We start from the raw sequence: 23284 nt of genomic DNA, 5'->3' as shown, positions 1-23284 counted from the left end.
CAATTTCTGAATAATTTTTTGAGTACTTTTCAGTTTTTAATGTGGATTTGTGAAATTTGGCAAAGCTTAAGTGATCGAAAATTACTTTTAAAAAATGAGAAATTTTTTTAATACAGTTGTTTTCAATGTAAATGAATGTTGTGTAAATTTAATATGTTCGTTTGTGTTAAGTTCAATTTTAGACTTAAGAATGAAGCACTTTTGAAATACAGTAAAATATATAAGTGCGATATATTTTTAGTATTATATTATTATATTATGTTTTAGTATTATATATTATCTTTTGTGTTTTCATATTACCCTTCAATATAAAATTTAAACGATATATTTGTATGAGACACTTTTGAAATACAGTAAAATGTATAAGTGCGATATATTTTTAGTATTATATTAGTATTTTAGCAATATAAAACTTCATCGATATATTTTTGGTATTATATGTATATGTAATTATGTATGTAAAATTAACTTTTGTATTTTCATAATACCCTAACACTTTTTTAAATATTTTATAATTAATCATAAATTCTTCTACTCTTTTAGGACATTGCGATAAAAAATATGACAACGGTGAGTTCGCAATATATAATTATAATATAATAAGTACAATTTGCCGTTGAAGTCCCTTATGTAATTGAAAATATATTTCCAATTTTGTCAATTTTAATTTACAATTAATTTTGATAAATATTTGCTTTGGCAATCACGGCACCCTTCATGAGCATCGTCAACACAACAAATACCAGTCTGTCAAAAGTCTGGCCGTTATGCTGAACGAATCGCTTTCTAAACAATTCAAATGTCATTTAAATGTCAAAATGCCGCGATTCAATTTGTTATCAATGGAAATACATTTGTGTAGATGCGACGGGAGTCGCAATACACGCAATTACAATTCAAATTATACAACATCAGCTCAGTTCAGTGAAAAAAAGTACCCAAAATTAGCTTTAGCTTTACCACGTTGAATTCGAAACGCAAACGCGTTGAATGTTAAAACAAATTTGCGCCTAAATTGTCAATATGACACTGGGCCAGACACCAACCGATAACCCTGTTGACCGCCCCCTTTTACCACCTTTTCCGTCCCCCTCTCACTCTCTCTCTCTCGCTTTGCACATGAAAAGTGCCGCTAATTGTCAAAAATTGTTGAACATTTTACATGTGCGTGTGGAATTATCTGTAGATATACAATACAAAGGGAGGTAAAGGGGGGAGGGACACAAAACATTTCCAATCAATTGGCCAAATGTGTGGTCTGGGGCGGACATTAAATGTTTTTTGCTTTGATTTCCATCTGATTTTTGGGAGGCCACTGATGAATATTGCGTGACAGTTTGTTGAATAATTTACGAATTTGCTCTGAAAACGGGAAAAACTTTCCATACACGATTTTATGCCTCCTGATTCTCGCTTTTATTGTCTGACGTACTTTTTTTTTCGGTTGGGAACTTTTTTTTTCACCTGCACCTAAACACACGCAACAATTTTTTTTGGGGGCCTAATTGCGCGCTTAACTTGGCCCCGGGGGATGGGCAGCGAAAAAAGAGTGGAAAAAGTCAAAAAGTAAAAATAAAACATTTACATAAATGTGGAAATAATTAAACATGACACAAAAGTTTTCACGTGGAAGGGAAATTGTGTGCAATTAGTTGGTTTAAATGCCGCATAAATGTGGCAAGACCCCCGAAAAACAAAAACAACAACAAAAAACTAAACGGAAAAAGCTTGTCAATTACGCGTCAAAGGTTTGTGTGCTCGTAATACCGATTATATACTATACTATATTCACATCCAAAACAAAATGGCGACACCGTGAGCAACGCAATCGGCGCCAGAGTTGCGCATGCGCAACTTTTACTTGAGTTGGACACGAAATCAGATATTGCTTAAAATGAGTTTAATGAACGGTTCCATCCCCCCAAACCCAGACTCAGACCCAGATTGTAATCTTCGCTTAATAATATTTACAGTAGTAATCTACGCAACCGCAAAAGTCAAAAGCCACAAAAGAGCAGAGGAGGCAAATGCAAGGTGTCGTCTCCAGGGGCAAGCCGAAAATTATAGCAGCATAGAATAGGTCCGCATTCCAGTGCTACCTGAAATAATTGCCATCTGCAGCTGCGGAAGGAAGCAAACACGCATCTCAGAAACTGAAACTGACTTCATCAGATCTTTCTCTCTTTCGCTCAACATAATTTGGCGTTGATTGCCATGTACGCGCTCATGTGGTCAACACCCAAATTTGACACCAAACGTGGCCAAGCAAACGCCAACGGTTTCTTTATTCTTTTCCTTGATAAATTGTAAATGATAAGCATGATATGGTGTGCCCACTTTCCACTGTCCACTGACCAATGCCAATGAAGTAGCCAAATTGTAGTCAAATTGTTTTTTACCCTCAGCTGCATGTCGATGGCAAGGAAAAGGTCCGCTGAACGCTTGAAATAATATGGAGATTATGTGCATTATGTATACCAATTATTTGGGGTAATCATTTTTGTTGGTTATACCAAATTATCAGCACCTGAGGAGGACACAAAGATCGCAGACTAAGATATAAGCATAAATTGTTGCCATAAAACTTAATTGAAAAGTTAGCAAAAAGTTAAGATAAATTGGTTGCAAAGTTGCAAGGATTTAAAAGCGAATTGACTTACCTATAAATATATGTTATATGTTCATATTATATGTTCATATTAAAAATTAATCCTTTAAATGATATTATTGTGAAATTTTCAAATTGAAATATTAATCAACTAAATGACATTTTTTTACATTTGACTCAAAGTTGAAGTTAGAATTCTCTTTCTCACAGGAGGGTAAAATTCCTTTATACCATTCATTTTACAAATAAAAATCCACCTAGATCCGATTCTTAACTCTCTCATTATACCCACAATTTATGTGTCCTCTCTTCAGTTATCTCCTCCCGAACTCTCCTTTTCTCTATTAGATATTAGGTATATACATGCTTCATTCAACTGATTTGACCCCAGGGAAATGAGAAATCTCACTCAAAATCGAATCGCAGTGCCGCAAAAGACAATAAAAATGGCAAGGTAGCAGTAGAGTAAAACAGTAGCCATTGGGTACAGTTAGTGAACGGCTTAGAGGCAACCGTTATTTCTGCTAATTTAGCGGCTAAGAAGAAACGTTGGAAATCCTGGGCATCAACAGGAGACCGCTAAATAACAAAGTAAAGAGCCAAAGCAAAGCAACTAAAGAGCTCAAAAGGCAATCGAGTGAGTCTTGGCAGACAATGAGGCAGCAACAAGGAGAACAACAACAACAGCAGTGAGGTCATTAATAAGCCAAAAGCCATAAGTAAATATCCTTAAAGGATGTGGGAAATGGGATAACCCGCAAGGAGCACAACTATAAACCCGACATGCTTATGGTCCAGGCATATTTATGCATATTTGCAGCGCATAAAAATTGCTATGCTTCAGCTATGTGTTGTGTGTTCTGTGTTGTGGTGTAGTGTGTGTATTGTTGTGGTGTGTGTGTCGTTTGTTGTGCCTTGTTTTGCCTTGTGGCCTGTCAGAGCAGACAACAGGGAGACAAAGCGGCGTCGTTTTGTTTTGCAAACACAAAAGACAAAGCAAAGAAAAAAATATAAAAATAACGAAACACCGATTTCGATATTGAGAGTTCAGCGTCGAGTTCGAGTTCGGGATGCAGAGCATCCTCCAGGCAAAACTCTGATGCTGACTTTGACTCTGACTCTGACTCAAGCGGCGCACAGCAGGATCCTCAGGGACCACATGTTGACATTATTTGCCTCTTGCCTCTTGCCAGTTGCCACGCACAACAAACAGGTGTGAAGTTCAGCATATGTGGGTGCAGCATCCGCATCCTCAGTTCTCTTATTCTCACTTCACAATTCTCGATTCACGATTCTCATTTCTGTGTCCGTTCTCAACTGTCCTGCAAAACGCATTAATTTTAAATATTATTTTGGCAGTTTGCTTTTTGTCCATTTAATAAATGAAATTTGCAACCTTTTTGTTTGTTGTTCGTCGTTGTCGCATCTTTCGACAAATTGACCGCAATTTCGCTGTGTCATTTGCTGTTAATTTATTTGCCCAACAAAAAAGAAGAAAAAACAATTCACAGAATACTGTTTAAATATTAAAAGAGAAGATAACCAAAAAAAATACTCAGTAAAATGCAATGAAAACTGAGAAATCAAGTAGAACTATTTTTGAATAGAAAACTCCTCATGAAAACTTCTACGAAAATAAGTTTTAAATTTGGTAGAATTAGAAACTATTATATTAAAGGTCTTCTTAATATTTCTGGAACATTCGCTAGCTATTGAATTAAGAGTTTATCGTCTTTATAAATAAAATAAAAACATTTGTATAACAATTTATAGAATAAATTTAATTAAAAATAATTCTAGAGTTCTAGAAAACAATTTATAAGAATTTTCCATGTTTTTATTTATCAAATTAAACAATGATGATATAAGTTTAGCTTGTCGATGCATTTGCTTTGTTTTATCTCTGTCCGCATTCCATTTGTGTGAGAATTTTGTTATTGTCAGTTTGTCGATTGTGTATTGTGGATTATGGCTTGTGAAAGACGACGAATGAAACAATAACAAATGACACTTTTAATCATTGCATATTAACAAGGTAAAACCTTGACAAGCAGCAGCGTCTCCGACCCGCACCGATTAAGTATATTTCGTGTATATATTCGTTGTTATATGGATACGTATAAGTATAGTATAATTAATGGCCGCAGACCGCGAACTGTGCCACCAAAAATAACTCATTAACTAAATCCGCTTTTAATAAATGCCAATACGAGAGTTGGTAGCCCCCCGCATTCCCCTCGATCCCATTGGCTTTACCACTTTAGCATTTCTTGCCACGGTTGCCAGTTTACAGGCCACAAGACCAGCAAATTAATCAACCTGACGGAACGCGACGTTGTTGATGATATTGGGCGACTGATGCTGACATTGATGCGGCTGCCACAAGCAGCACAGACAATCACTCCAACAGACAGAGAAAGGGAGTGAGGGATAGGAGTAAGGGAAAGAAACGGCGGCAGTTACAACTTCAAGCCGTATCCAACTGTGCTGCAACATCAATCTGTGGTTGCAACTCTACTTGTGAGTCGCGTAAGTAGCCTCGTGTCTCGTTTTGGGGGGGGGGCAAGCACAAATCAACTTCAAGCTTCTACAACACACACTCTCTGAGTGTAACGTGTGTGGAATGCGCCCAAAAATGTTGTAGAATCAGAAGCGTTGACATGACAACTTGAGATGCCAGCCGAGATAAGCGCCAATAACAACAACTGCAACTTTCTATGTGGCACGAGCATGAAAAACCTTTTTAATGCGTCTTTTTTGTTATTGCCTCTTGTTGTTGCACTTACCTATTGCCATTGCCCCATAGGCTCAACAGTCACGATGATTGACCCTACATACATATATAGTATATAGTACCCATGTCTCGTATCCAACTCTTTACTCCCCTCACTTTACATCACTTGTTTTCACGCCACACTCTTCGATTTTTTGTTGTTGTTGACTCGTGCGCTTAATTTTCAACAATTTGTATTATGAAAATGCAATGAATTTCTATTGAAAATTGCCTTCGGCTCTGGCTGCGGCTTTGGCTCTGTCATTGATTGATTGGCTTGTAAAATCTTTATACGAAAATAAGAAAAGAAAAGCTTTTCACTCTCGTGTCAAGTCAAAAGCGGCGAGAACGTTTCATTGCTCGACAATCAGTTACTCTATAAACGCTAAAGTGAATAAATTTGAAAAAGTAATTGAAGATTATTTGTGTTCTGTTTCTTACATCACTAACAATTCAAAGGTCTATAGTATGTTGATCTTCAAAATATTAGTAAACCTGAAAAATTCTTGAAATTTAGCACTTAATCAACAAGTTTATGATAAGAATTGAATATTTTTATAAATTCATTATACAAAGTCTCACAATATATAACTCTTAACTTTAAAATAGCAGTGTTTGGGTCGTAAGCACGTTTATAATTTAAAAATCCTGTTATTAAATTTAGATATAACAGTTTTATATATTTATTAATCCTGAAGTCTCAAAGATTAAATAATTATTAATAATTCCATTCAGTTCTAAACACTCTCTATCAACTTGTAAACCTTCTTTGACGGCACTTAATGCTTACAGGGTATCAAAAGTGAGTAACAAGTCGTCGTGTAACGCTTGTAACAAGCATTTCGTAAGCTCATTTTGAATCTTTTCGAACTGCGTAAATGATGCTGACAAGGCATTTGATTAACACGATTAATTGCTGATAAAATTGTCTGACAGTTTGTTGTTTTTTTTCTTCTTCTCTTGTTGTACTTTACCCCCCATCGCTATGAACCATGAATTTATGCCCAACTACTGGAGATACGCTACACAAAAAAATGTCCTTGTAAATGCATATTAATTGAAAGATGAAGAGAGAGCAGGAACACAAACAGGCATTTCAATTAGTTATGAAAAATGCATTTCTCTCAACTTAAAACGCAGCGCATAAATTCATCAATTGCAGCTGCAACATTTACTGTCATTTGTCCAGTTGAAACAGCCAGAGTAACAGCAGCAGGCGCCACATCCAAGTGGCACCACCACCCATTGGCTACTGTGTTGCACGATGCACGTTGCAACAGTCGCGCCTCCCTGTGGTGGCTGTCTGTCTGCTTGCCCCATCTCAGGGCAAACTCCAGCCATCAAACGGTGGCAGGCAGCAGCTGTCAACTGTCGCACACGACTTGTCCTTGTCAGTCAATGGCTGCGCACAACCCACATCCCACATCCCAGATCCCTCCTTCTCCTCCGACCTGCACTGGATCCCTGATCTCGCTGTGCCCAGCCCTCGCTCAACGTTTGAGTATTTTCTATATTAAACTTCACATTTTTTGACGTATGGCGTTGCCATTGGTATGCAAATTGCTGGCGGCACGTTAGTCCCCGTTATTCCTCCCAATCCCCCTTTCCACCTCACACTCTGATTGAGCTGCGCTGCAGATTGTGTGGCATCTTCATATTTTTGGCCCTCTGGCAATTTTACATACGCACTGACAATACCACCAAAAATCTTTGTGCCTTAAACGGCTAAAAGATGCCGGCAAATTGAAGGATGTTGCCTGCGTTTAAATCTAATGAAAATATATGCAAATCTTGGGTTAAAATCAAAAAAGGGGATGTTGATAAAAAATACGATATTAAATAAATTTATATTGGTATGGAAAATGTAGTAAAAGTCTAAAGTGGCTTGAATTAAAATATGTATTAATAGAGAAGCAAGTGTAGTATTTAAATGTAGAAGTTTTTTCAATTAACATATTTTTAAATAACAAAGGAAGCTATACATTAAAACCTTTATTTGTCTAAATAAATTCACACTCTTTTTCATATTTTTCCATATCTCGATATGTCATAAATACCTAGACAAAATATAATGAAAGGTTGAGGTTCCTTGAACTAAATTAAAAAGATTACAAAAAAATATATATAATACATATATTGAGATGAAATCTGAAGTTTCAATATTAATTTTTGTATTTTTTATAATTGGAGTTGAATTCTACAATAATTAATAGATTAGACAGATCAACTTTTGCAGTTATTTTGAAGTATTAATATAAATTATTCATTTCTTATTTTCTTTGCCTTACTTTTTCATTTATAATTGAATGAATAATATTCGATTTGTGTTATTATTTCTTGTTAACCCGTCAAAAGAAGTCTCTCCAGCACATTCAAAGTTGCAGCTAATTTGTACATTGAATAAGCATGAAGAACTGAGCTGAGAGAAATCTGTACAAGCAATCATAATTGCCAGTCTCTCACACCTCAGCTCTCCCCGCTCTCAGTTTGTACTTATGACAGCTCGGATAATTTCATATTTGTTAAAGGGATTACAAATGCCACGAAACACAAAAACATGCCACACATAATGATGCCTCACGAATGTGATGGCAAACTGAAAGGCAAGCAAAAATCGATCTTACGCTCAACAAGCAGCAGATACTCAGCTACAGATACTTAGTCGTGTCGAAGATACAGATACAGCTACACACATGTGGCATCATTTTACATTTGAAATGCGTGCAGTTGAGTTGAGAAATAAAAATTGAGCATAAAGCGTGCTTAATTCTTAAAGAAAGTTCCCCATTTCCAATTTCCATCCATTTCCAATTGCATTACCAAAAAAAAAAAAAAAAAAACACTGGTATCTTCTGCCTCTGCTAGAGTAGCATACGAAATTTGGTTTGGAGAATGACACAGGACACGCCCCTCCTCATCCGCCCGCAAGTGCACAAGGCGTGAAGTGAAAGAAAATCCGCTCGAAAAAGAGAAATGTGTGAAAAACCACACGCATCATTTTAATTTTTCCATGTTTTCTCTTCTCCGCTCTTAATCCCATTTCGAGATGTTGGAAATATTAGTAATATTAATTGAAGGCACAGGGAAATTGATACCAATTTTAGTTATCTTTAGCGAGTAAAGACTGTGAAGAAGAGAATTTTGCTCCTCCGCATCGCAGCCATTTTCTCAGAGTAGGCGTTCACTTGGCTCCTCCAAAACTCTAGTTAGTGTCCAAGTCTTTTGCCTCATTGGCACTGATTCGTTCAACTGGCCAAATGTGATTTTTGTTGTTGCGTTTGTTGTTGTTGTTATTGTTGTTGTTGTGCTGTGGTTTGCTGTTAACTCGTTTGGTATTTAAGTAAACTGGTTTGCAGTTGGCTCTTCACTCTGGCCGAAGCATCAGCAGCTCTTTAGCGCTCGTTCCAAAAACTAAAGTGTTGGACCAGTCCCCATGTGTGCCCCTCCTTCTTCCCCTTCTTCCTCCTGACCACCCTTCAAAAGCCAGTCAACGAACCAGTCCAGTCCAGAACCAAGCGAAAATTATATAGTAAGAGTATGTGTACACTTCTTGAGTGAATCTCTCGCATGGCTCTGCCTACTTAATCTGCCTGCTTGTGGCCGGTTTTGTTGCGATATTCTGCAGAGAGTGTTTCTGACTCTTGGGGTTAGCAAATCTACCGACCGACGGCTTTTCAAAGTTCTGATTCTTAACATTCAGCTCGTGAATAGTACTTTCGAAGAAGAAAGAAGAATAGATTTTGAAATTTTAGGGGAAATTATTACAGAGACAACTGAATATGTTGAATTATTTCAAAATTGTTTCTGAAAGAATAAATTACTTAATTAAAAGAACATGTTCAGTCTCAATTAAGTAATTTGGTTTTTCTTTAGTTTATAAAAGTAAAATAATATTCAAAAGATGTAAAATTCAATGAATAAATAAAATTCAACTCAGCGACTAAAAACGTTACGATCTTCAGATATAAAAATGATTTTAATGAGAATTATGTTTAAATTTAAGAAAAACAAAAAACTTTTAATTACTAAACATAATTTAAATAACGAAAAGTATTAAATTATATCATATATTAAACTTAAAGTACAGAAAAACAAACTGAATTGAAAAGTAGAATACAAATCTTGATTTTAAAAGTTTTTGAAACATGATTTTTTGAGTGAAAAAATCTTTGAGTAAGATTTTTTGCTCAATTTGCAATTTTAAATAAAAAAATCATATTTTACGATTAAAATCTTGCTTTGAGAATATTTTATTCTGTACAGAGAGACAAAAGTCAAGATTGAAAAGCATATTGCAAATCTGGATTTAAGAACTTTCGATTTTTAGATTGAATTCAACAAATCAGAATTGTTACTGCTAAATCACTACAACATGTAGTATTGACATTTAACATTCTACCATATTTCTTCTTAGCAAACTGAGTAATTGTTGAATAATTTCATTATAATCATTATATAATTTCATTATAGTCGTAATTAAATAATTAAATTAATAACTCAATAAACCGCGAGATAGCAGAATGCATACACTTTTATTAGCCATTATTATAACATTAAATGAATTTCAAAATTAACAAACAGAATAAATAAAGTTAGCCTCGTGGCCATTTGTGTGAATGCCTATGACGAGTCTGTGGATATTTACAATAGGAGTTAGTTCGTGTCTATTAACAAATATGGTCTGCAATTTGCCATGTAAAATCGATAATCATTCACAGCATTTTGTGTAAAGTTTGTGGCACGCCCACAACGCCTACACACAGTAAAAGACAACAAACAGCTGCCCACCTGAGCGAGTCGCTGGCTGTAAACAAAATGATTTGCCATAAAATTATCATAATGCCGCTCGAAATGCGCCAACAACATGTTGTCAACGGCAAAAGCGGCAATGGCAACCACAATGGCAACGTTGCCAACAACAGCTAACACGCACACACACACACACACATACAGACAAATTTACAAAAACACACACAGACAGAGACAGCGACATGGACAATGATGACGACTTTCCAGACAAATTGACGAGCGGCAAAATGTAATTTTGGCCGCTGGCTGCTTTTTTTTTTTTTTGTGAACGTCACAAACACCAATCAAAATGTCCATAAATCTGTTTGGCATCCCACACATTTGGCCATAGTCAAACAATTGAACTTTGTCAGCCAAATGGTCAGACACTCATCTCTTTCCTCCCTCTCCTAAAATCTAATTGACATCAAATGTTGTTTTCAAGGAAATGCAAAAATATCAAACTGACTTTTTGGTCATCTTAACTAATAAAAGTTTATTTTATTTCATTTTTATTATTATTAATTTTATTATAAATTCGCCTAAATATAGCGTCCCACCCTATTCTTTTAATTATGCGTAAACTGTTAAGTAGAAGAAGAAGCAAAAAATACGCACAAAATTTACATGCAAATCAGTTTTTAGTGCACAGTTTGAGTTATCAGCAGTTGCGAGCGAGCTTTTCAGTTTGCCTTCAGTTTGCCAGTTATCGCAATTTCATGCTCTGGATTTGTGTGGCAGCCACACACACTCACACGCACACATACACACACACACATGTGTGTGCGCTGGCAAAATGTTTGCCGCATGCAACATCAAAGTTAAAATTAAATGCGCGGTAATTTGGCAAAAGGCTCAAAGGATGCCGTTGCCGACGTGAAGATGGCCCTGAATATGGGCGCAATGAAGGGTCAGAGAGAGAGAGATACTAGAGAGGTGTAGCAAAGGGTGGAGTAGAGGGGGGCGCTAGGTGCCAGAGGGGGGAAGTGTGGCAACTGCAGGTATGAGGAAGTTGTTGCGATTGCCTTTGCCATTTGCCGCCAAGCGTGTACAGGTTTCTTTTGCTCAGCACAAATTGTGTTTTGATTGAAGTGTTGCTCGCTGCACAAAGACAACAAGAGGAAGGGATAGATAGTGTGAGAGAGAGGGATAGGGAGAAACATCGAGGTCGTTGCATAAAACTTCATTTGTAAATTTAAATTATGCCTTGTAGTTGGCGGTTGATTTGCGGTCAACAACTTTGATAACTCTGTTTTACACGTCTTTTTCTCTCTGTTGTCGAGTAAATTGTGCCAAACTGAAGGCCAACTGCAGCCCAACTACCAATTGCAATTAACACTTGCAAGGCAGCCTGAAAGTCTGGCAAAGTAAGTTTAAAATAAGTATTTTATTTATATGTTTTACATAAATACATTGCGTGTTGTCCATCGCAGACTTCAGCAAATGCTTCAGAAGTGACAGACAGCAGCCGTCAACGAGTTGAGCTTTATTTAAGTATATTTTTACTATATAAAGATTGTGGCTCGTGTTGAAATTGCGGTCAAGTTTCTGCTAAAATTAAATCTTCATACACTTGATAGTTGCTCAAAGACATTTACGAACAGCTCTAGTTGGAAATGTCGATCAAAATGAGGAAAAATAATTGTGATGGCATTTAGAATTGTTATTCAAAGAAGAGAAAATAATGTTTCAAATATAATTGTCTTTTAAATATAAATAATTGTACGAAATCTTTCTGGAGATAAAATATAACTTTAAATAGAACACCTGCAAACCACTTTGAATAAAAGCAGAACAGTGCGGTGGAATTTAAAAATATATCAAATTAATACCGAAAAATACTAAAAATATACCAAAGTATATATTTGGTATATTGATATAGTATTAAAGATACAACAAAAGCAGAACAGTGCGGTATTTATTTTAAAATATATCAAATTAATATACCGAAAAATACTAAAAACATATACCAAAGTAAATATTTGGTATATTGCTATAGTACAACATTAAATATATAACATTTTTATTAAACTTTAAATCAACTCAATAACAGAATGTGATTAATATTATTTAATTTAGAACAATATATATTGATTTAAAAAAATAAAATAGAAAAAAGCAGCACCCAATTCAAAAAGCTTCAGCATTTTATAACTTTTCATAAGAGAATATTATAAATGTGTTATTTAATGTGTAATTTCCTGATTATGCCTTGGCTTGAATTCTTCATTCGTGCTGTCAATAAATCAAAGAATTTACTTAATAAGCTGTTCTACTCAACTTAAGTAGTGTGCTCAGTTTAATTGAATTAACAACAGTTGTGTGCGTTTCTTTTGCCATCATCGGCACGTCAAAGACAAGACGAAGCCAAAGCAAAATCAAAATGCTCTGGCACTTATGCAAATATTTTAGCTAATTCACTCTTTAATAGACCATAATACTCGTGGCCATCACAGTCTTATTGTCAGGCTGTGCAATGCGCAATGTGCACTTGTCATGCGACTTGTGCATTTGGCTAATAAAAGCGTTAATCTGGACTACTCCCAGCTAACTGACTAACTAACTAACTAACTGACGAGCTGCTTGGACCACCAGCAGACGAGACCAGTTTAGAGAGGAAGAAGGAGAAGGGAGAGGGAGATGGAGGAGCCGTCATGTTTAATGCCTCCCAAAGGCTGTCATGTACTCGTTTGAATGCGAGTACGAATGTGAATGTGAGTACTTCATGTGTGACTATGAATGCGCTTTCGATTCGCGAGTGAAGGAGGAGGGAAGAACGGGAGGGAGAACGGACTCCCCGAGGTGTGAAATCATCGTAAGTGAGCAGCTGGAATGTCCAGCTAAGTGGAGAGGCCTCTGGCAGCATGCAACAGACAGCAGTGTCATGCCACAGCAGCAACAACAGCAGCAGCAGCAGTGCAAATCCTGTTGCGATTTGCAACATTTATATAAGAATGATTTAGCAGTTGCCCCACGGCATGTTGTACCCCGCCTTCTCCTACTACTTCAGCTCCTTTTACTCCACCTCGATCGCCTCCTACTCCTCCTCCTCTTCCTCCTGCTGTTGCTGCTGCTTATATAGCCATAAAATCATGTGACATATCCGCAATTTTTTAAGCCAACCTCAAGTGTCAAAATCGACGCCCACCCGCTGCGATTGCTTGCAACTGCCACAGACTGAGTCTTGTTGTTGTCGTGGAGCTCACTTCGCTGGAAGACAGCTCTTCCACTTCTTTTGTTCATCAACTTAAGAGTGTGCATGTGTGTGTGGGTGCAGCAGTAATCTGTGCAGTTAAATTTCGTGGAATTAACGCCCCCAAACGTGCGTTGACAAAAGCTTTCAGTGGCGCGTTTTCCCCTCCCCCCTATCCACTTTGCCACTGTCGATTGTTTTTCACGCCGATAAGCATCGCTAAATCTGCGTCCATTCGATATATATTTCGTATAATTTGTTTGCGAATTTGTGTCGAGAATTGCCCACGAGCAACTAATTGCTGGCGATTAAGTCGAGCCGCCTCTCATATTTGGCAAACTGCTGACAACTTATTTATGATATAATTTTATGCCATTTGTTAGTCGCGCATTTCGATGCGACTCGACAATCTAAATCTAGTATTATTATTCTACTAGTTATTGTTGTTGTTGCTATTACTGTTGTCCGTTGTAGTTGCTAGTTTGGTTTGCTGCTATTATTATAACTCTGTGTCTAGCCGTCTAAATGCTGTTAATGAATTATGGCCATTATTTAATGCTGTTCGACTGTGTCGTGTTAATGACAGCATTTTCAAACCGCTGTTGTTGCCTTGAATTTTCCATGCAAAAACAAAAAAAAAACAGATGTATTTATTAATATTTAAATAGATTTAAATTCTATATTGTCTTTAGATTGAGATCAGTGTAAATTTAATATTTATTACTTCCTTTAGATATGATTTAAAAATTATTTATTAATATTATTTCTGTTTTTCAGTTAAAATAGATTATTTTCTAGATTTATTTAGTTAAAGGTGTATGCAGAGACAAAAAAGATGTTGATTGAAATGTTGTTGATTTGATACGTGATTTTAACCGCTTATTTCAATTTCGTTTTCATATTTTTAGCTTTTGATATTTAAGTGATTTTGTTTTCTATATTGAATAGGAAGTTTTATTTTTAACGCAACCTTAACACTATTTCATTTTCTGAAATTCTTATTAAGTTTATAGAATTCGCCATAGAATTTACTTATTATCTTTAGATATATAGATTGTAAATTAAAAAAGAAGTCTATATCGGATTCAAAAGTTATTATTATTTATTATGCTTTCCAAGTCGAAGATCCATTCAGGTCTTAACATCAATACAAATCATAATACAAGGTCTTCACATTGATCATAGTTAGAAAGGAAAGAAAGAAAAACTGCTATTAAATCGCGGCATACGTTTATTTTCATATCCATTTTTCTTCCGACCCAACATCTAACAAAGAAACTGCTTTGGATACTTAACCTCTCGCATTTATTTATTGGCGCCTTTGCTGTCTCCTTTGCGGCATTGGCCTTTTGCCATATCTCTGGCTAAAGATTAGTCGATCAGCGTTCAATGAGCCAACCAGTTGTCCAGTTCCGCTGACGAGCTGAGCTGAGGTGGGCCTGATGCTTACTTAAGCTGATGTTGGGGCAGGCAGGATGCTGCCAGCTGGAATGCTAGCCAGGTGTGTGTGTTTGTATCTAAGCCTGAGGCGCGGGTGACCGCCAAGAAGCGGCTGCCGTGAATTCTTTTGTTCTATGCCGTCAACACTAAATACTCACGTCAGCCAATAAATCCACTTCAACTGTGGCAAAGTCTTGCAATCTTCAACGCCACATCCGAGATTGAGATCAAGCGTTCGCCCAGCCACAAGTGTGTAGCATCTCCCTCTCTCACTCTCTCTCAGTCTCTCTCTCTCTTTCATTCTCTTATTCAATTCCTCTCGCTCCTCTTTCCTCTTCATCTGTATCTCGGCTTTTTTTCGCACAGCTTCCAAATGGTGTTTCGGGTCTGTAGGTTGAGTCCGGTTGGGCAGCTTTTTGGTTGCTCTGTTCGCTTGGTTGGTTCCCTTTAGGTGTCAAAAGCAATAAAACGCCGGCCTGTAATCAACGCGATCCTAAATAGGTGTACAAATTACACCAAAGTCCTTAATTATAGCGAAACCGCCACAGTGAGACTCTAAACCACAAAACGCTTTTATCATGCTTCTCTCTCTCTCTCTCGCGCTCTTTGTTCTTCTTATTGTTTACACTCGTTGTTCTCTGTGTGTGTGTGTGAGTGTCTTCTGTGCCTGTGTGGTTGTGCTCTCATAGTAAGCTCGCAACTATTAAGAATTTGGCACGGTCCCAAGGCGGCTGCGACTGTGGTTTGCTGCTCCTGCTGCTGCTGCTGCTGCTGTGGTTGCTGTGGCATATAACTTACACCCAGATCGATCAGTGCAATTGGTGTAAATGTACTTTACTACGAGAACAGCAACACCACAAACAGGGCACAGCACTTGGCGCTCTTTGCTCCATGCCGCACGTTCGTGCTGCGAAAATTACGTTTGATCGATTTGATCGGCGCTACAAGATCAAAGAGAATGAAACACACAACACAACACAGCACAACATCGTCGATGAGGACTTTTGGCTTGGCGTTGAATGTTTAGCAATTGTAATGCCCCCACTCAGCAGTAAGGGTATTTCAGCGAAATCGAAATGAACTCAATGCGAAAATATCCGCGTGCACAGCAAATCAGCTCAAAATGGTTGGCGAATTATATTAATAATAAAATTCAGATATTTTAAGTGACTTATTTAAAAAGAACAGGTCTAACTTCAAATATTACTGCAGAGAATAGTAATAGTAGTAAATCAACAGAAAACGATAAGCAATTCCCAATAATACATTTTTAAAATTTTAAGGGACTTAAAAGGAAAAGAAGTTGAAAGATATATATTAAAACTAGTATTGCTTAGTACTTATATTTTGCTACAGATAATACTGAAAAAATGTGATGTTAAAACTTTAATAGTTAATAATATAACAAAAATTAACAATATTAACTATTTTGAAATCCAATGCTCAACAATTTATTTAAGAAGTTGTCGAAAAATTTTGTTTTATTTTCTTTTATTTTAAGCTTTACATTAGATAAAACAAGTATGCTACAGTCGTTTATGTTCAACTGTGCGATAGTCGCTACCCAATTTCAATACAAATAAACCGAAAATACACAACAAAAGTACTAAATTATACCGAAGGATGTATATGGTATATCTATATTTTACTATATTAAAAATATACCATAGAGTACAAAATATACCAAATACCCAAACAAAGCAACTAAGAACCGTAGTAAGAAGACGTTTTTTTCCATACAAAAGTATTTCTCAAATAGCTTTTATAACTTTTATTTGATTGCAACAAAATTTTCAGGAATTATAAATATAGTAGTTAACACAATTTTAATTTATTCCATTCAAAAATTTGAAAAAATATAGTGGGTTGTTAATAATATAAATGAATACACAAAATTCAGGTATTCGGTATTGCTAAAAATATTGTTAACTACAAAATTTTAATAATTTTATTTTATTGCATTGAGTTTACTTTTATAAGAAAGGGTGCAAATGATTCGCTAAAAAAATGCAAAGTTATTATTGCTATTGGTTAGTGGTTATTTCTCATTTTTGTTGAGCATGGCCAGTTGGCCTAAAGTGTGAAATTTGCCAAGCTAACCGAGGGTGGCGTGGTTGCCATGTTTGAACTCTGCTGCCTTCTAGGTGTATTTTCACATTGCTGGGCAACAGAGGGCACAACAACAATAACAACAACAACAACAACAACAGCTACAACTGTATTAGTGTTAGCCCTGAGCCACAGTCTTACGCCTTTCGTTGCGGCTATGGACGCAGCCTTAGCGCTTTGTTGGTTAGTTGGTAGCACAACAAGCCGTGGCCACATTCATGTCCAAGTCCAAGTCGATGTCGATGTCGATGCTGATGTCCATTTGCTGTAACGGTAAGCGAGGGAAATTCATCACGCACGACAAACTGAAAATACGTAAAGTAACTGTGACCATAACTTATGCGCAAATTATTCGATTTGGAGGCGTAAAAAATGCAGCTTCCCAATAATGGCGGCAGCTACTTCTCGTCATAGACTTCAGACTGCAATAATAATAATAATAATAGGCAGCTAGCCAAGAGTTTGTGTCTACTGCAGAAGCTGTGAAAGTTTTTTTTTTTTTTTGGAGAGAGAAAGAGTAGCAAATTTGTATATAAATTGAATGGTGCCACCAAAAAAGAAAAAAAAACCGAAACGAACCGAACTCAACTTCGTAATGAACCTAATAGTGATGGCAACATGCAAGTTTGCAACACGTAGGCGGCACACGGATGCCAATGTGTAATTTCTTTTTCTTGCGAACACACATATTTTATTTGGCAATGCAGATGAAATCAACTTCAGCTTTAGCAAATGCTCGTAATTGGTCAAGTGGTGGGAAAATTTCACTCTAGAGTTGTCTAATTGAAATTCCCATGCATTGGGGGACCACTCAACTCGGACTCGGACTCGGACGACTCTAATGGCCAGCTGCTACAGCTGCTGCTGCTGCTGATGCAGAGAATGAGAATCACATAGCCAGAATATGCGGACAATTTAAGCCAAATCACAGTACAGCACGCACACGCACTCTGATCGAAAGCATGTGGATGCATGGAGATGGAGCTAGACATGGAGATGCAGCTAGAGCTGGGACTCGAATGGGGAATGGGGATGAGGATGAGAATGGGAACAGAAACAGGACAACTGGCGCAACATCAACAGCCATTTTCGTGATTTTAATTGTCGACTGCATCTCTGCAAATGGTTCCACATGCTGCTGCCCTCCAACTCCAATGCTTCCTCTCTCTCTCTCTCTCTCCCTGTGTTGATGTTGCCTGAATGCTCCGATTACGCAATTGTTCTCATGTGACCCGGGCTATCATTTTGACTGTGCCCATTGCCATTTTTAATGCTGCTAACGAAATTTAATTGGCCTCTAAATGATTTTAATTGTGCCACTGATGTTGGCCATAAGTTACAACGCAAAATTGCCAGCAACAACAACAACAGTCGAGATTTTTCAACTGGTTATTGTATTGCCAGCATAGATTAACTTGCGAGTAACTAAGCAAAGGGTTCACAAGCTCATAGCATTTATTTAATTAGACAAAAATTGGTTGTATTAAAAATACTATAAAATATTGTCTACATTAAAATTTTAATTTTTTTTTCAAATTTAATAGGTTATTTCTTTCTACATTTACCTTTTTATCCGCTACCCATAAAGTAGAATAGAAAGAGGCTCGAATTTTTATACAGAATAGTAACTACAATATTGGATACGAGTTGATCTAAGCAATTAAGTCTTAGCTGCTTTGAAACACATTCTGCTATATTTTAACTATGTTCTTTAAATGTAGTACTTCATCAATATACCAAATATGGCGTTCAGTATATTTTAACATTTTTGCGGCATATTAATTGGTATATATTAAGAACACATTTAATGTGTGTCGTACTTCATCCATATACCAACTATAGCCTTCTGTATATTTTAGTATTTTGTGGTATATTGTGTATTTTAAAAATAATAGTATATTTTAATAATACCGCACTGTATTCTTTTTATTCAAATTAGGTACCGGGTATCTCACAGTGAGGCACACTTTCTTGTAGTTTTCTCTTTGTGTTAAACCTGTTTTTATGCTATAGAATATTTTGAAATAGAATATATTGGTCATAATTATGCTCTCCAGCAATTAAATTTAAATATCAATAAAATTGCACACTTCTAGAGCTAATTTTGCAACAGTTTAGCTTAATTTGAAGATAATATTATATTTAAATAACTATTACTAGATTTAAATATGACAATTATACTAACATTTGCCAAGGTCTTTTCGATTATAGACATAGCTAAAAATACATACAGAAACAAAATAAAAATATATAAATGTAAACACTTCTTGCAATTAAATGCAAAATGTATTCAAATTAGTTCCCAATTTTAACATAGTTTTTATATCATTTTTTGACAGACTTTAGAAAGAAAGTCTCCTTGCATTTAGCTGCTTTCTCTTTCGACTCCTTCACACCTATTCAATAATTTGGGTGGTTCCCTTTCAACTCGGGTTTCTTCTTGGGCAGTCTTATGAAATGTTGAAGGAAAGCTTAGTGTCTTCGCATCCGCTTTCATTTCACCGTCTGTCAGTGTCATTTCATTTGTCATCATTTTGCTCGGCCCCTACTCAAATCAGCATTAAACCAAATGAGCCATGCCAAAAGCCAGTCACAACAACAATCTACATACTACATACATATTAACAATAACAACACCAGCAACAACAACGACCCAGTTTCATTTGTAAATTAATAACCTTTCACCTGAGTTTTAATTTAAATGCCCGCAACTTATCCGCCTAACCGTAACATTTTAGTAGTGTAAGACTCAACTTGAACAACTTCAGGCCAGAAGACTTTGAGTCGAGTTGTTGCCCACCCGGATGACTCCGCTAACTAAAGTCGATGTGGAACCTTCGTCAAGAGCTTCGCCCCAGCTTTTGGCTGACATTTCAAATTTTGCAAATGTCAAAAATGCCGTTCCGTTGATGCCGCCTCATTTGTCTTGAAAATTTGCCATAGCTGCTGCTGCTGCTCAGCCAAGTCGCACTTTTTAACACTTTTCACTTAGACTGAGTTTCCATCCCCGCTCTTTGTCTCCTTTATGATACTGATGTGTTTGCCCGAGGGGAAGTGACTGCCTCCAAAACTTCAAGCAAGAGAGAAAGACACAAACGATGTGCCGACCTCGAGTCCATGGAGTGTCCAGTGTTTGGCTTGATGAGCGTCTCCAAAGTGACCAACACAGCACACAGGAGTTGGCTCTCTGTTCACCGAGGCTCACTTTCTTGCCATTGCCGAATAATTTCACAGTCTATCAATTAGCGTGGCAGTTACAGTGGTAGGGAGGTTGAAAAGAATGGAGCATTAAAACTAGGCACAACTAATAAAAAAGAAGAAATTAAGAATATAAAAGAAATGTATTTGATAACTCTTTAGTTTTTTTTACAATAAAGAACTTATTGATTTTTTTTAAATGCAAACGAATGTGCTCTTAATTTACATTGTTATTAGTCCTGTATTTATTGGCTGTTTGCAAATATCTTTCAATCAAAAAAATGTATACTACCTTTTTATATTATTTTCTTTTTAAGATAATCTGTTTAAGTAGAAATGGTCAAACCATAACCATAGCGTATAAGGGTATTATATTATATATATAACAAGCAGAAGAAGTCATCTTCGACACCATACAGTATTTGAGATTTATGAAAATTTTGTTGCGAGCAGATAAAAATTTTAGAAGGTATTTAAAAAATACTTTTGTATGACAAAGAACGCCTATTGCAATCAGGACTTCGTTGCTTTGGCTGACAATCTAGTATATTTTGTACTCTATGATATATTTTGAATATAGCACTATAACAATATACTAAATATATTATTCAGTTTATTTTAGTATTTTTGTGGTATATGTATTTGGTATATTCTTAGAATAATACTACACTTTTTTGCTTTTATTTAAAATGGGTAGCAAATATCTCACAGTTAACCAGACTCGACTGTAGCTTTCTTACTTGTTTTGTATTCTATAATATTCTACACTTGTAAATCTGTAAACCTATTACCTAAAAAAGCTTTAAACAAATTAAAAGAATAACACAAATATAAACATTTTTACATTTTTTTCAGAGTAAAGACTTCAGTTGATTTATATATCCTATAATTGAATGGTGAGTTACACTTAATAAAGAACTTTTATGTATTATATGCTAATTTTGCTACTCAAAAATTAGCATTTCGGATTAAAGTTAACTTTATTCTTCTCCCGTCTATAAGAAAAGCATATCTATAACCAAGTTCAAATTGATGAAATATTGTTTTATAATAGTAGTTTAAATACATCTTTGTCATTTCTATTTTCATTCAAATTGTTGGGTGTTTTGTGACCACTGTGCCAGTTTGTAGGCCATTTTTCATGCTCTGGCTGCTAGAAGCAAGAGCACTAACTGCAACAACAGTCACAGATTTGCAGCAACCGCAGCAGCAGCAGCTGGCGAGAGAAAGAAGATCGAGAAGACTGTAAACTGAAGTCTCTGAAGACTGGAGACTGCAAACTGAAGACTGCAGACAGGCTCTTATGACCTTAGGGGCTGGCAAAAGGTGGTCTCGCTGATTGTTTACGTCTGCGCTACTCATAAAATTTCAATTAATCTGCGTGTCACTTGGCTGACTATGGAGGTCTGTGTCTAGAGATACCTGAGTGTGTGTGTTTGTGTGCATGCTAAATATTTAATGAAATGCGAAGAGCTACGACATCAAGAGTTTAGAGGGGGGAGGAGAGTGTTGTGTGTTGTTCATAATAAAACAAGCCTTTAGATTTCAGTTTCTTTTTCTCGCTCTCGCTCTTAGCATGAAATATCAGATTATAATCTCTCTGTGAATCTGCTCATTTGGCTTTGCCTGGCAGGCTGGCTGGCAAAACAAGCAAGTTGCACCGACACACACACACAAATTAATCTTCTTCAAATTAGCATCTTGATTAGCCAATGAAATGTGTAACCCATACCCCAATACCCTATACCCTCAGAGGCTGCCACACTATAAAAATCAACAGCAACATTTTCGAATGCTTCGTTTTTGATGATCATTGATCATTTTTGAGGTTTTCTTTTTCTGTTTGGTGTTTGTCTTCTTTTTCATTTCGCTGATCTTTCAGTGGTGTCTCTCTCACTGGAGCCCCTCACTGCTGTTGATGTGATTACAATAATTAATCTTGCTCGAGATTATGCTTGATTTTTGATTCCCTCCTCTTCTTTCTCACCAAGATCGCTTTAGTTTGGTTTGCTTTGGGTTCGTTTCGTTTTTAGCTGCTGTTTTTTTTTTTTTTTTTTTTTTTTTTTTTTTTTTTTTTTTCCTTAAGGCGCCTGCGCCAACTCGAATCGACTTGAGGCGACGCGACGCGACGCGGCGTCAAATTAAGTGTTTGTGTCGCTTGCCATTAATCAAAACATATCACAAATTTCGATATGAAAAAGTGTTTTGTACTATATCAAACGCAAACTCCACTAACTACAACTTGTTTTCATGTCGTGTTCGATGTTCGTTTCTCGTGTTCATCTGGGTGTGTGGTGTTCACTTTAATTTCTGTTTTTTTTCTGTTTTTCAATAATTTATTTTGATTCCTTTTCCTGGTCTGGAAATGTCACCTGCTGTGCAAACACCGCACTCTGCCTGAGACTGAGACTGAGACTCTGTGTCTCTCTGGCTGCTGTTTGATGAATGATGGACAATGTCTACAGCTCTCTACGGATTTCATTCATTTTCATTTGCATTGAGTGCGTTCAATTTGAATTTATTTGCAGTTAACATGCAGCTGTCTTTCCCAACTACGATCTCTCTCTACGATCGATGGTCGATGGACGATTTCAGTAGCCAATGTGGAAAGTGGTCAAGTGGCTGCCTCGCATTAATCATTCAACCTGTTTCGACCACACAATGTACTTACTCTAACAAATCAGTTAAACTCAGCAACGAAATTTATGAACTGCCTAATTGTAACAATATTTGACAAGCTTGTGGTCATAAACCTTGGCAATATTTTACACTTTTACACAACTTGTTTTGCTTATCGAGCTAAAAATATCACAGCTACAAAGCAACAACAATGTCAACATTCAACAGTCAAGTGACATCAGCAAAAGGCAATTATCTATAATAAAGCACAAACTACGCAACAACAACAACAACAAAGACGACGACAACAATTCGACCAGTTTTCCCAGACCAGTTGCAATTTTCAACACTTTGCAACCAAAATGTGACACCTGCAGCTGTTGTTGTTGTTGTTCCTGTTGTTATTGTTGCTGCTGCAGTTAAATCCAAATTAAAATTCACTTGACCAGCTCAACACCTTGGTCAATTTGAATGTGCATGTGTGTCTGTATGTGTGTGTGTGAGCTGAAGTAATTGCTAAAGCTGTTGATTACTTCCAATTTCAATAATTCCAATC

This window comes from Drosophila albomicans, chromosome 2L, assembly GCF_009650485.2.
Source record: "Drosophila albomicans strain 15112-1751.03 chromosome 2L, ASM965048v2, whole genome shotgun sequence".
NCBI lineage: Eukaryota > Metazoa > Arthropoda > Insecta > Diptera > Drosophilidae > Drosophila > Drosophila albomicans.
The sequence above is the reverse complement of the archived record's forward strand: the minus strand, read 5'-3'. Positions refer to the sequence as shown.